Genomic DNA, 10,051 nt, shown 5'->3' with positions numbered 1-10,051 from the left:
AAAAAGCAGGTATTGTGCCATAAACTTTTCAATGCAACTATGGCACAAAAAGATTAGTGGCTTTTTGGAAGGCAAGAGAACTCACAAAGCCCTGAAAAAAATAAGCACAGTTCAAGCTGCAACTCATTTTGAACTTAATAGTGGGCCCTCTAGTACAAATAAAATCTTAATGTCTTAGTCTGCTGCAGCAATCTGAAATTGTTTGCTCCAAGACACTGCTTTTACTGGAATATGCAGTTTCACACAACTATAAACCTTGGTACACAGGTTCAGTTTAAAGTCTGTTCAGAAAAATGCGACATACATAACTGTGTGTAAAGAACATTTGAAATACAGAAACAAGGTAAATGAAGCCTGTATATGCAAAACTCATACAGCAGAGCCTTGATCAACAAGTTCCCAAACTCAAATGCCAACCAAATGACTTCCAAAGTTCCATAAATGAACTAAAATATAAAAAGCTACCAGATCACCAGAGGTGGGACAGAAAAACAAATAAGGCTTTTAAAAGCATGTAGTACCTAATTTCTATAGCTCTTGAATTGTCTAAGTATTTACTAGGCATGTCTGAAGGGATAGGGATATGAACACACACACTTCACTCGCTCTGCTTCTATTAATGTGTGCATGCGTTAGGAAGCATGATCACTACCATTGTGTATGCAATCCCACATGTTTAAATGTCAGCATTAAAACAGTGGCAGTCAGGAGTTACGTTGTCACCTGACTAGCAAGTTTTAACACTAAAGTATTCTGGAAAAATGTTGCCAAAAACAAACAAGATGTTCTACTTAAAATAACTGCACATATACCATGATCTTCTGTATGAGAAGTGTGGCTTGTAAATATGGTTGACTCAAATCTACGTGCAACACATGTCAAATACAGATGGCCTTAAAATTCCTAAATTCCTACTATTGGGGAATTATGTGTGTGGCTCATTTAAGCACGAACTAACAAAGCTTAAAAGTACCACGAGGAAGGAGCTGGCTGTGACCAGGTACCTAGGGCCTAACAGCTGCAACAGTATACATCCAAAAAAATCCTGAAGCACTAGTATATCATCCTATGGTTCAATTTCTAATAAATGCCATTACAATTCAGATGGCCCTTTACTTTCTAATCATTTGCTTATGCCTTATGTGCCTTCTTAAAGAGTTCAAACATCTTGAGCATTTCTCTGTATATCCCTCCGTGATTAAACCAGAAACATGATCTGGAACAAGTTACAGGGGAAAAAAAGCATGGCAAGGCAAGTGATTTTTCACGAAATACTTCACAATTCTGTCTTAATGGCTCTTTTCTTGACCTTAGCCTAATATACTCCTGCAGAATCCCTATATAAAACAGCCAAAAAGCTCAGCGCACGCAACTACAAATGCATCACGCAGTGTTCAGAAAGGTGTACCTTTCGCTCTGTCAAGATATCCCCGAGCAACTCAAATTATATTATTCAAAGGTGGAAGGTATGGTCAGTGGTATCTTGGCTTTACCACACAAGATGAAAACCTTGTGATGCAAACCATGAAATCAAAGAAGCTAAAACATTTTTACGCAACTGCTGCATGCGATTTCTATTTATAAAGACAGAAGGCCTGCAAAGAAAGTACTCCCACCCAAGACACTACTGCTACAATGATATCAAAGTACAATGAGCAAAACTGCAGAGTCTACAACAGAACACAGGGATGCAACAGTAAAAGTTAATATGATTGCTGTCCTTAACTATCTCAAAGATTATGTGTCTCTTTCCAATATTAACACATCTGCTTCAGACTGAAAATACTGCCACACCAAATGTACGATTGTAATAAAAACACTTGTCAACCAAGATCTTCATATTCACAATTGCTTCCAAAGCATCTGCTGCCAAATGGCATGCCAAGCCACACCTAGACTGGTCACTAATTAAATCTAAACAGAAAAGCTGAAGGGATTTTTCAATGCAGTTTTGGGAAGAAAACAAAACTATACACTATGGCTACACCATATTTTTCTGCTGTCCTACATACAACTGCTTTCATTTCCAGGTGTCTTTAGAGTATGATTATTCACAGCTGTACAGAGCAGACTTGAGGGGAAAAAGGAGAAAAATTATGCCCCCCAACCCCAACAAAAATGTACACGTTAATGAAAGGAAAACTTGCAATGCAAAACATTTTTGGTTAAGGAAAAGCTGAACTCTGGCCAGAAAACCAAATCCTGTTTATCTTAAAAGTTGAAAACCTTTTCTGTACAGATATTTTCTGCACTAAAGCCCGACAAGAGAAAATAGGCTAGAATCAAATACTCACTTGACACCAATATCCAATTAAAATATACACAGAGCATGTAACTGTCAAAGTGGACCCCATTTCTTTTGGGGAGGGGAAGAAGGATGACCTGAACTGGGGATGCACTGGTCAAAGTTCCTCCTGGTTGCAACGGCTCTGCTGTCTTCTTCAGCACAACCCAGAGTGGCTGAACAAAATAAATGGTTCTGATGGTCTTCTTTTTTAGACTCCCTGAATAATTAGGTGTCGCTTTTATCTGACCTTTTTCCTCTTGCGGTCCAAGTTCTGAATTAATCATTTCCTACAATGAAGCAAATTAGACATGTAAGTACAAATGTATATAAAAAGCAAATGCATATGTACAGATAATCTCAACTGTTCAGAATTAGCAATTTTTTCATTATCTTTCTACTGGCAAATCTGCAATTCCCTGGCAATAGATACAATCCTACATAATTTCAAACTGGTGTTCTAATACATAAACCCACTAAAGAGCCAATAAAGAAAGCCTGCATTTCTCAAATGTGGCACAGAGAATTTGACTTTTACAGCTCAGTTATTTATCATACACTTAAGGTGCAAAATAACAAGGTCATCTGCAAAAATAATGGTCATCCATGCAAAAAATATCAGCATGTTTTAGCCTCTTGATTTGGACTGTGAATAAGCCAAAGTCAAGACTAAGCACAGAAGGCAATGCTAAAGATTACCTACACAATCAGAAAAAGAGCCGTCTCACTCATTAAACAGCTTTCTTCAAGTGATATTAACCTTGTTGCCTTAATAGGTAGTCTTATCAAAATGATGCCTGTACCAACCAGAATTCCCGGCAATACTAAGCAGCATGCATCCCTCTACATCAATGCATCCAGTACTTTAAAGCTTCATTTGCCTACACCTTTCACAGTTAAACAGTCTCACTATAAAGGTTTATGTTGATCTCCACATGTACAAAGTAACTTTCCACTGCGACCCAAGTGACATGTGCACTAAGGTATGATCAATTCATAATGGAAAGTTATTCAGCACCCAAGAGTACTGTACTCTAGTTGAATATAACATTACAATGATTAATTTACGGACAAATAGACAAGTGGGTGGCACATGTGGAAACATTTCAGGCTCAGCAACTGTACACCCGCATGCAGAATGTTCCAAGCTTTCTATACTATTCTAATCTCAAATTTGGGGGGAAAATGTGCCAATCGCAGCATACCTAGCTAACAAAACAATTTCCAAGATGTGCATTTTTGAAATTAGTTACAATGTATGACGAGATGAAGAATTCATCTTCAGCAAATAGGTACACATCCTACAGTTCTAATGCTTTAAAGCTGTACCCTCATCTGGATACCAGACTAAAAAAGTACCATTAAAACTAAATACACTGGAGTACAGGGGAAAGCAGGAAAAGTAAAGTTGTTTACACTAACCATAAATCTAGATGTTGAAGTGTACTCACTGTTGCAGTCATCACACTTGAGTTATCTGCCTGTAGGTAGCCCTCAGCTGGCCCGAATACCAGAGACTTAATATTTCTACGTCAGCTGCTGTCGCTCCAGGTCTGACGTCAGGGGTATAAAAACAGACAGCCGATACCATTACATCAGTTTTTCTTGCCCCAAATGTCAGGAGCTCCCTAGTAGGGAGCTAAGTTATGATGGAAAAATCTCCACCAGTGAAAAGTACATACCAACACCCCTACAAGGATTGAGTAGTATACACAGAGAGGTGAGAGAGAGTGAGAGAGAGTGAGAGAGAGTGAGAGAGAGTGAGAGAGTGAGAGAGAGTGAGAGAGAGTGAGAGAGAGTGAGAGAGAGTGAGAGAGAGTGAGAGTGAGAGTGGGTGAGAGTGGGTGAGAGTGAGAGTGGGTGAGAGTGAGAGTGGGTGAGAGTGAGAGTGGGTGAGAGTGAGAGTGAGGGGCTGGAGGGAGGGAAACCAAGACTGCAACAGTGAATACTCGAACATCTACATTTATGGTAAGTGTACACAACTGTATTATGCTCGTGTTTCACTGTTGTAGTCATCGCACTCTATTCCCAAAGCTGTAGAAAGGGTGGATGCAGTTATGGACCGTTTGGGCTGGCTAGTATGCCCTGCAGGACTGCATTTGCAAAACCCGCCCTGGACTTAGAAAATAGAGGCAGGTGGTAATACTTGGTAATGTGTGTACAGAGTTCCAAGTAGCAACCTCCAGAATGTTCCTGGTAGGGACTCCCCTGAGAAATGCTGTAAATGCTAGAAGTTGGCCTAGTGGAATGTTTTCTGACCCCTCGAGGGGTTGGTTTCCCATGGTGTTTGTAGCAGAAATGGATAGTGTGCTGTCCATTTGGAAATTACCTGTTTTGAAATGGCCTTGCCCTCTGCCTCTGGTGCAAAACGTAGTAGTAACTGGTCAGACTTCCTGAAAGGCTTAATCCTATTCCAGGTAGAATCTGAGCTGTCTGTGCACATCACATCCAAGGAGTGCAGGATCCTTTCCCCTTTATTTTGAGGATTAGGGAAGAAGGTTGGCAAATGGATATATTTGTTGCGAGCCACACTCAACACCACTTTGGGTATAAAGGAAGGATTTAGTCCTGAGGGAGACCCTGTCAGCATGTAAAACAACGAAGGGTTCCCATGGTCGTAAGTGCTTGTAGCTCAGACACTTCTCGCTGAAGAGATGGCGAGGAGCAATGCTGTTTTCCAACAGAGGAATTTTAAGTCGACTGACGCTGTAGGCTCAAAAGAGGGCAGTGTGAGCTTTTCCAGTACAAAGTTAAAGGTCCAAAGCAGGGATGGGTACTCTCCTTGGTGGCCTTAATTGTTTGCCCCTCTCAGGAACTGTTTGAGAGGGTGAGGAGAGGTGGCTCAGTGTTGTAATGAGCCAAAATGGCTGAGGCATGTATCTTAATGGAGAAGGACAGACCTTTGTGGAGTAGATCTGCCAAGTAATCCAGGATTAGAGGCAGGGAGGGCAGAGTTGTGTTCTCTCCTTTATACTGAATCCAGGAGCAGTACCTTTTCCACTTAGCATAGTATTTTCTTGCACTGGGTCTTCTGGCTTCAAGAATGACGTCCAGCACCTGTTTGTTTAGGGTTGCTGGGGGAGATTTCAAAGAATAAGTCAGGCTGCAAGATTTAGGGTTTGCAGTTACAAATGCAAAGTCTGTCCCTCTTGCTGAGAGAGCGGGGTTGGGTTCCGGCGTAGCTGCCAGGGTGGCACCAGTGCCAGGCTGCGCAGGAGTGGGTACCAGTGCTAGCGTGGCCAGTCTGGGGCAATCAATATTGTCCTTGGTCTGTCCCGTCTTATCCTGAGTAATACTCAGGAGAGAGGGGGCAGAAGGGGAAAGGCATAGACTTACCCACTGAAAGGATAGAGCATCCACTTTCCAAGCCCTGCTGTGAGGGTTCCTGGTGCAGAATTTGCTGAGCTGGTGGCTGTAGGGGGAGGCAAAGCGATCCACCTCTGGGGTACCCCATTTCTGAATCAGAAGGATGAAGGTGATGGCCTCCAACTGCCACTCATATGGGTCTAGGAGACTTCTGCTAAGTCGTCTGCCAGTGAGTTTTGTTTGCCTGGCAGGAATTGAGCTTGCAGATGGACTTGCATGTCCAAGGCCGTGTTCCACAGGGCCATGGCTAACCTGCAGAGAGGGTAAGAGTGGGTTTCCCACCTGCTTGTTGATGTACCACATAACTGTAGTGTTGTCTATTTTTATTAGTTGTCCTGGAAACAGTAGGGATCCAAAAGCAGTCAGGGCGTTCTGCACAGCTAGCATATCTTTTTGGTTGATGTGCAGATGAATCTGACTTGGGCTCCAGTGGCCCTGAATGTATTAGCTGTCCATGTGTGCTCCACAGGCAGTCTGATGCGTCTGTGGTTAGGGTCTGGGCGGCGTGGGGTTGAGTAAAAGGCAGTCCCTTGTTGCGGTTGCATGCTTCTGCACAAATGAACTCTGTCCTTAGGGTATGATAGGAATGACTGTTTCCAAGTCCTGAGAATGCTGGAACTAAATACTTTAAGTACCACCGAAGTTTCCCCATATGCAGTCTTGAGGCCATGAAACCTAGGGCCTGCAGAATTTTTCTTGCAGATAGCTGGGTTCTGGTGGCCATTTGTTTGAAGTAGGCTTCAGACTTGTTTTTCTTAAGTGAGAAATGCCATCTGGGATGTTGTGTCCAAGCTTGCTCCCTGGAATATAATCTTTTGACTGGGTACCAGTTTTGATTTCTTTTCGTTGATGGTGTACCCCAAGGAAGTGAGGTTTTTCAAAAATGTCAGGTGCTGCAACAGCAATTCCTGACTGTCCGCCTGAATCAGGCAGTCCAAGTACAGGTAAATTGGATATTTCTCTGCCTGCAGTATGCAATGGCTGGAGCCAGGCATTTTGTGAACACACTGGGCGAAGCAGATAAGCCAAAGAGAAGTGTAGAGAACTGACAATGCATAGATTCGGCCCTGAAACACAAATACTTAATGCATGACTCCCTTATGGGGATGTGCAGATAGGCTTCTTTTAAGTGTAGGGTGACTAACCAGGCATCCTTGGCTAGAACAGGTAGAAGCTGCTGGAGGGTAAGCATTTTGAATTTTGGTACCACCAGGAAAGTACAGTTGTGTACACTTACCATAAATGTAGATGTTGAGTGTATTCACTGCTGAAGTCATTACATTTGGGAAATCTGCTGGCAGGTTGTCCTCAGTCAGCCTGATTAACAAAGTCTTGGGTCCTGCGTCGGTTGCTGTCCCTTCTTCCATGACGTCAGGTCGTCGGGGGTGTAAAACATGCAGCAGACTCCCATTACATCATTTATTCTTGCCCCAGATGTCAGGTTCCCCCAAAATGGGGAGCAAATAAAATTAAAAACACAAAAAATATACCTCCAATCCTAAAAGCACATACACCAAAAGGGCTTATAAGCATAGTGAAAGAAAGTATAGGTATACTCAGAGAAAAATAGGGGGCTGGAGGGAGGGTAACCAGGACTGAAACAGTGAATACACTCGAACATCTACATTTATGGTAAGTGTACACAACTGTACTATGTTCGTGTTTCACTTTTACAGAAATTACATTTGGGAAGATTCCCAAAGCTATGGTAGGGAGGGCAATTAGGACCAGCTATAAGGCCATGCAGGACAGCAGTGGCAAAGCCAGCTCTGGATTTAGAGAAGAAAGGTAAATGGTAATGTTTGAACGTATGAACTGAGCTCCAGGTAGCAGCTTCTAGAATGTCCCTGGTAGGAACACCTCTGAGAAAGGCTGTAGAAGTAGATGCAGCCCTGGCAGAATAAGATCTGATCCCCTGGGGGATAGTTTTACCATGGTGCATATAGCAGAAACGAATACAATGGTTTATCCATTTGGAAATAGTCTGCTTTGAAATGGCCTTTCCCTCTGCCCCTGCAGCAAATGCCACCAGTAGTTTAGATTTTCTTTGAGATTTTGTCCTGTTTAAGTAAAAAGTACAGTTGTGTACACTTATCATAAATGTAGATGTTCGACTGTATTCACTGTTGCAGTCATTACATTTGGGTAATCCTGCTGTCAGGTTGCCCTCAGTCGGCCTGAATTCCAAAGTCTTGGGTCCTGCGTCGGCTGCTGTCGCCCCTTCCCTGACGTCAGGTGTATAAAAGAAGCAGCTGATGCCATTCTTTAGTTTTGCTTGCCCCAGATGTAAGGTGCCCCCTAAAAGGGTAGCCAAAATTTATATATAAATGTATATATATATATATATATATATATATATATATAATTATAATTACATGCACCAATATAAACTTCACCTTCATCTACAAGCAAATACACCACATAGATTGTATAAATCAGAGAAAGAAAGATAGGTTCCATTAGAAGAAAAGGGGAATGGCGGGTGGGTAACCTGGACTGCAAAAGTGAATACACAACATCTACATTTATGGTAAGTGTACACAACTGTACTATGTCCTTCGTGTTTCACTGTTGCAGTCATTGCATTTGGGTAGAGTCCCAAAGCTATGGTTGGGAGGCTGGAGCTAAGCAGCATTAGGAGCGGCTATGAGACCCTGCAGAACTGCAGTGGCAAAGCCTGCCCTGGATTTAGAGTAGAGTGGCAGATGATAGTGCTTTGTGAAGGTGTGCACTGAACTCCAAGTAGCTGCCTCTAAAATGTCCTTGGTTGGTAGTCCCCTGAGAAAGGCTGCTGAGGTGGCTGCAGCTCTGGAGGAGTGTGACCTAATGCCCTTAGGCACTGGCTTGCCATGGTACAAGTAGCAGAAACGAATGCAGTGGCCTATCCACTTTGAAATAGTCGCCTTTCCTTGTGATCCTGCAACATATGCCACTAGTAACTGCTCTTCCTGAAAACTTTGGTTCTATCCAAGTAGAATCTAAGCTGTGTACGTCCAAAGAATGCAGAATTCTCTCCCCCTTGTTCTGCGGATTTGGATAAAAAGTTGGCAGATAAATGGTTTGGTTAAGAGCCACACTGGACACCACTTTAGGCATAGATGTTGTGTTTGTCCTCAGGGAGACCCTGTCTGGATAAAAAATGATAAAAGGTTCCACAGCCAAGAGTGCCTGTAGCTCTAAAACTAGTCTTGCAGAAGATATTGCTAGGAGCAGAGCTGTTTTCCAAGATAAAAAATTTATATCAGCAGTAGCAGCTGGCTCAAAAGGAGGCAGGGTGAGTTTTTCCAAGACATAGTTGAGGTCCCATGCAGGCATTGGTGATCTCCTTGGAGGCCTTAAATTTTTGGCTCCTCTGAGGTACTGTTTTAATAAGGAATGAGAAAAGATTGGTAGCTCTACATTGTAATGAGCCGAAATGGCAGAGGCATGAATTTTAATAGATGAGAAAGATAGGCCTTTGTCCAGCATAGTACAGTTTTGCACCTACCATAAATGTAGATGTTAGAGTGTTTACACTGCTGCAATCATCACACTTGGGTTATCCTGCCGTCAGGCGGTCCCGCAGTTGGCCAGAGTTCCAAAATCGTGGTCCGGCATCGGTTGCTGTCACTTCTTCCCTGACGTCAGTGCACCAGGGGTATACAAGTGGCATCAGATGCCATTTTCTTCAGTTTTTCTTGCCCCAGATGTCAGGTGCCCCCCAGTAGGTGGTCAATACATATTGCCAATAAAACATGTAAAGAAAATACAAAGAATACCTTCAGTTACAAGCAAATACACCACAAAGGTTGTATCAGATAGAAAGGTATAGAATAGTTCAGCTAGGTCACAGGGGATGGAGGGAGGGTAACCTGGACTGCAGCAGTATGAACACTTGAATATCTACATTTATGGTAGATACAAAACTGTACTATGTTCATAGTGTTAACACTGCTGCAGTTATTACACTTGGGTTGAATCCCCAAAGCTAAGGATGGGTGGTGGAGTTGAACAGGGTTTGGAGAAGCTAGAAGGCCCTGCAGAACTGCAGTGGCAAAGCCAGCTCTAGTCTTAGAGTATAGAGGTAAGTGATAGTGTTTTGTGAAGGTGTGCACTGAACTCCAAGTTGCAGCTTCCAAAATATCCTTGGTTGGTACCCCCCTGAGAAAGGCTGTTGATGTAGCTGTAGCCCTGGTGGAGTGGGACCTAATGCTAGCAGGTACCGGTTTCCCATGATGTGTGTAGCAGAAACTTATACAATGTCCTATCAATTTTGAAATGGTCTGTTTTGAGACCGCTTTTCCTTGTGATCCTGCAGCATAGGATACAAAGAGCTGGTCAGATTTTCTGAAAGCCTTAGTTTTATCCAAGTAGTAACTTAATTGCCTGTGAATGTCCAAAGAGTGCAGAAGTCTTTCTCCT

The 10,051-nt window shown here is 42.7% G+C and overlaps 1 protein-coding gene across 1 annotated transcript in view; it reads right to left on the bottom strand.

Annotated features, from left to right (window-relative positions):
* The window catches only part of CPSF7 (cleavage and polyadenylation specific factor 7), a gene marked incomplete in the record, with an annotated part of 1,291,852 nt that overhangs the window by 479,839 nt on the left and 801,962 nt on the right, over positions 1 to 10,051 (bottom strand). Inside the window, 1 exon segment of the mRNA XM_044059379.1 lies at positions 2,295 to 2,574.

This window comes from Protopterus annectens, chromosome 17.part0, assembly GCF_019279795.1.
Source record: "Protopterus annectens isolate FY-2018-M chromosome 17.part0, PAN1.0, whole genome shotgun sequence".
In the NCBI taxonomy this organism is placed as follows: Eukaryota; Metazoa; Chordata; order Ceratodontiformes; family Protopteridae; genus Protopterus; species Protopterus annectens.
The sequence above is the reverse complement of the archived record's forward strand: the minus strand, read 5'-3'. Positions and strand labels throughout refer to the sequence as shown.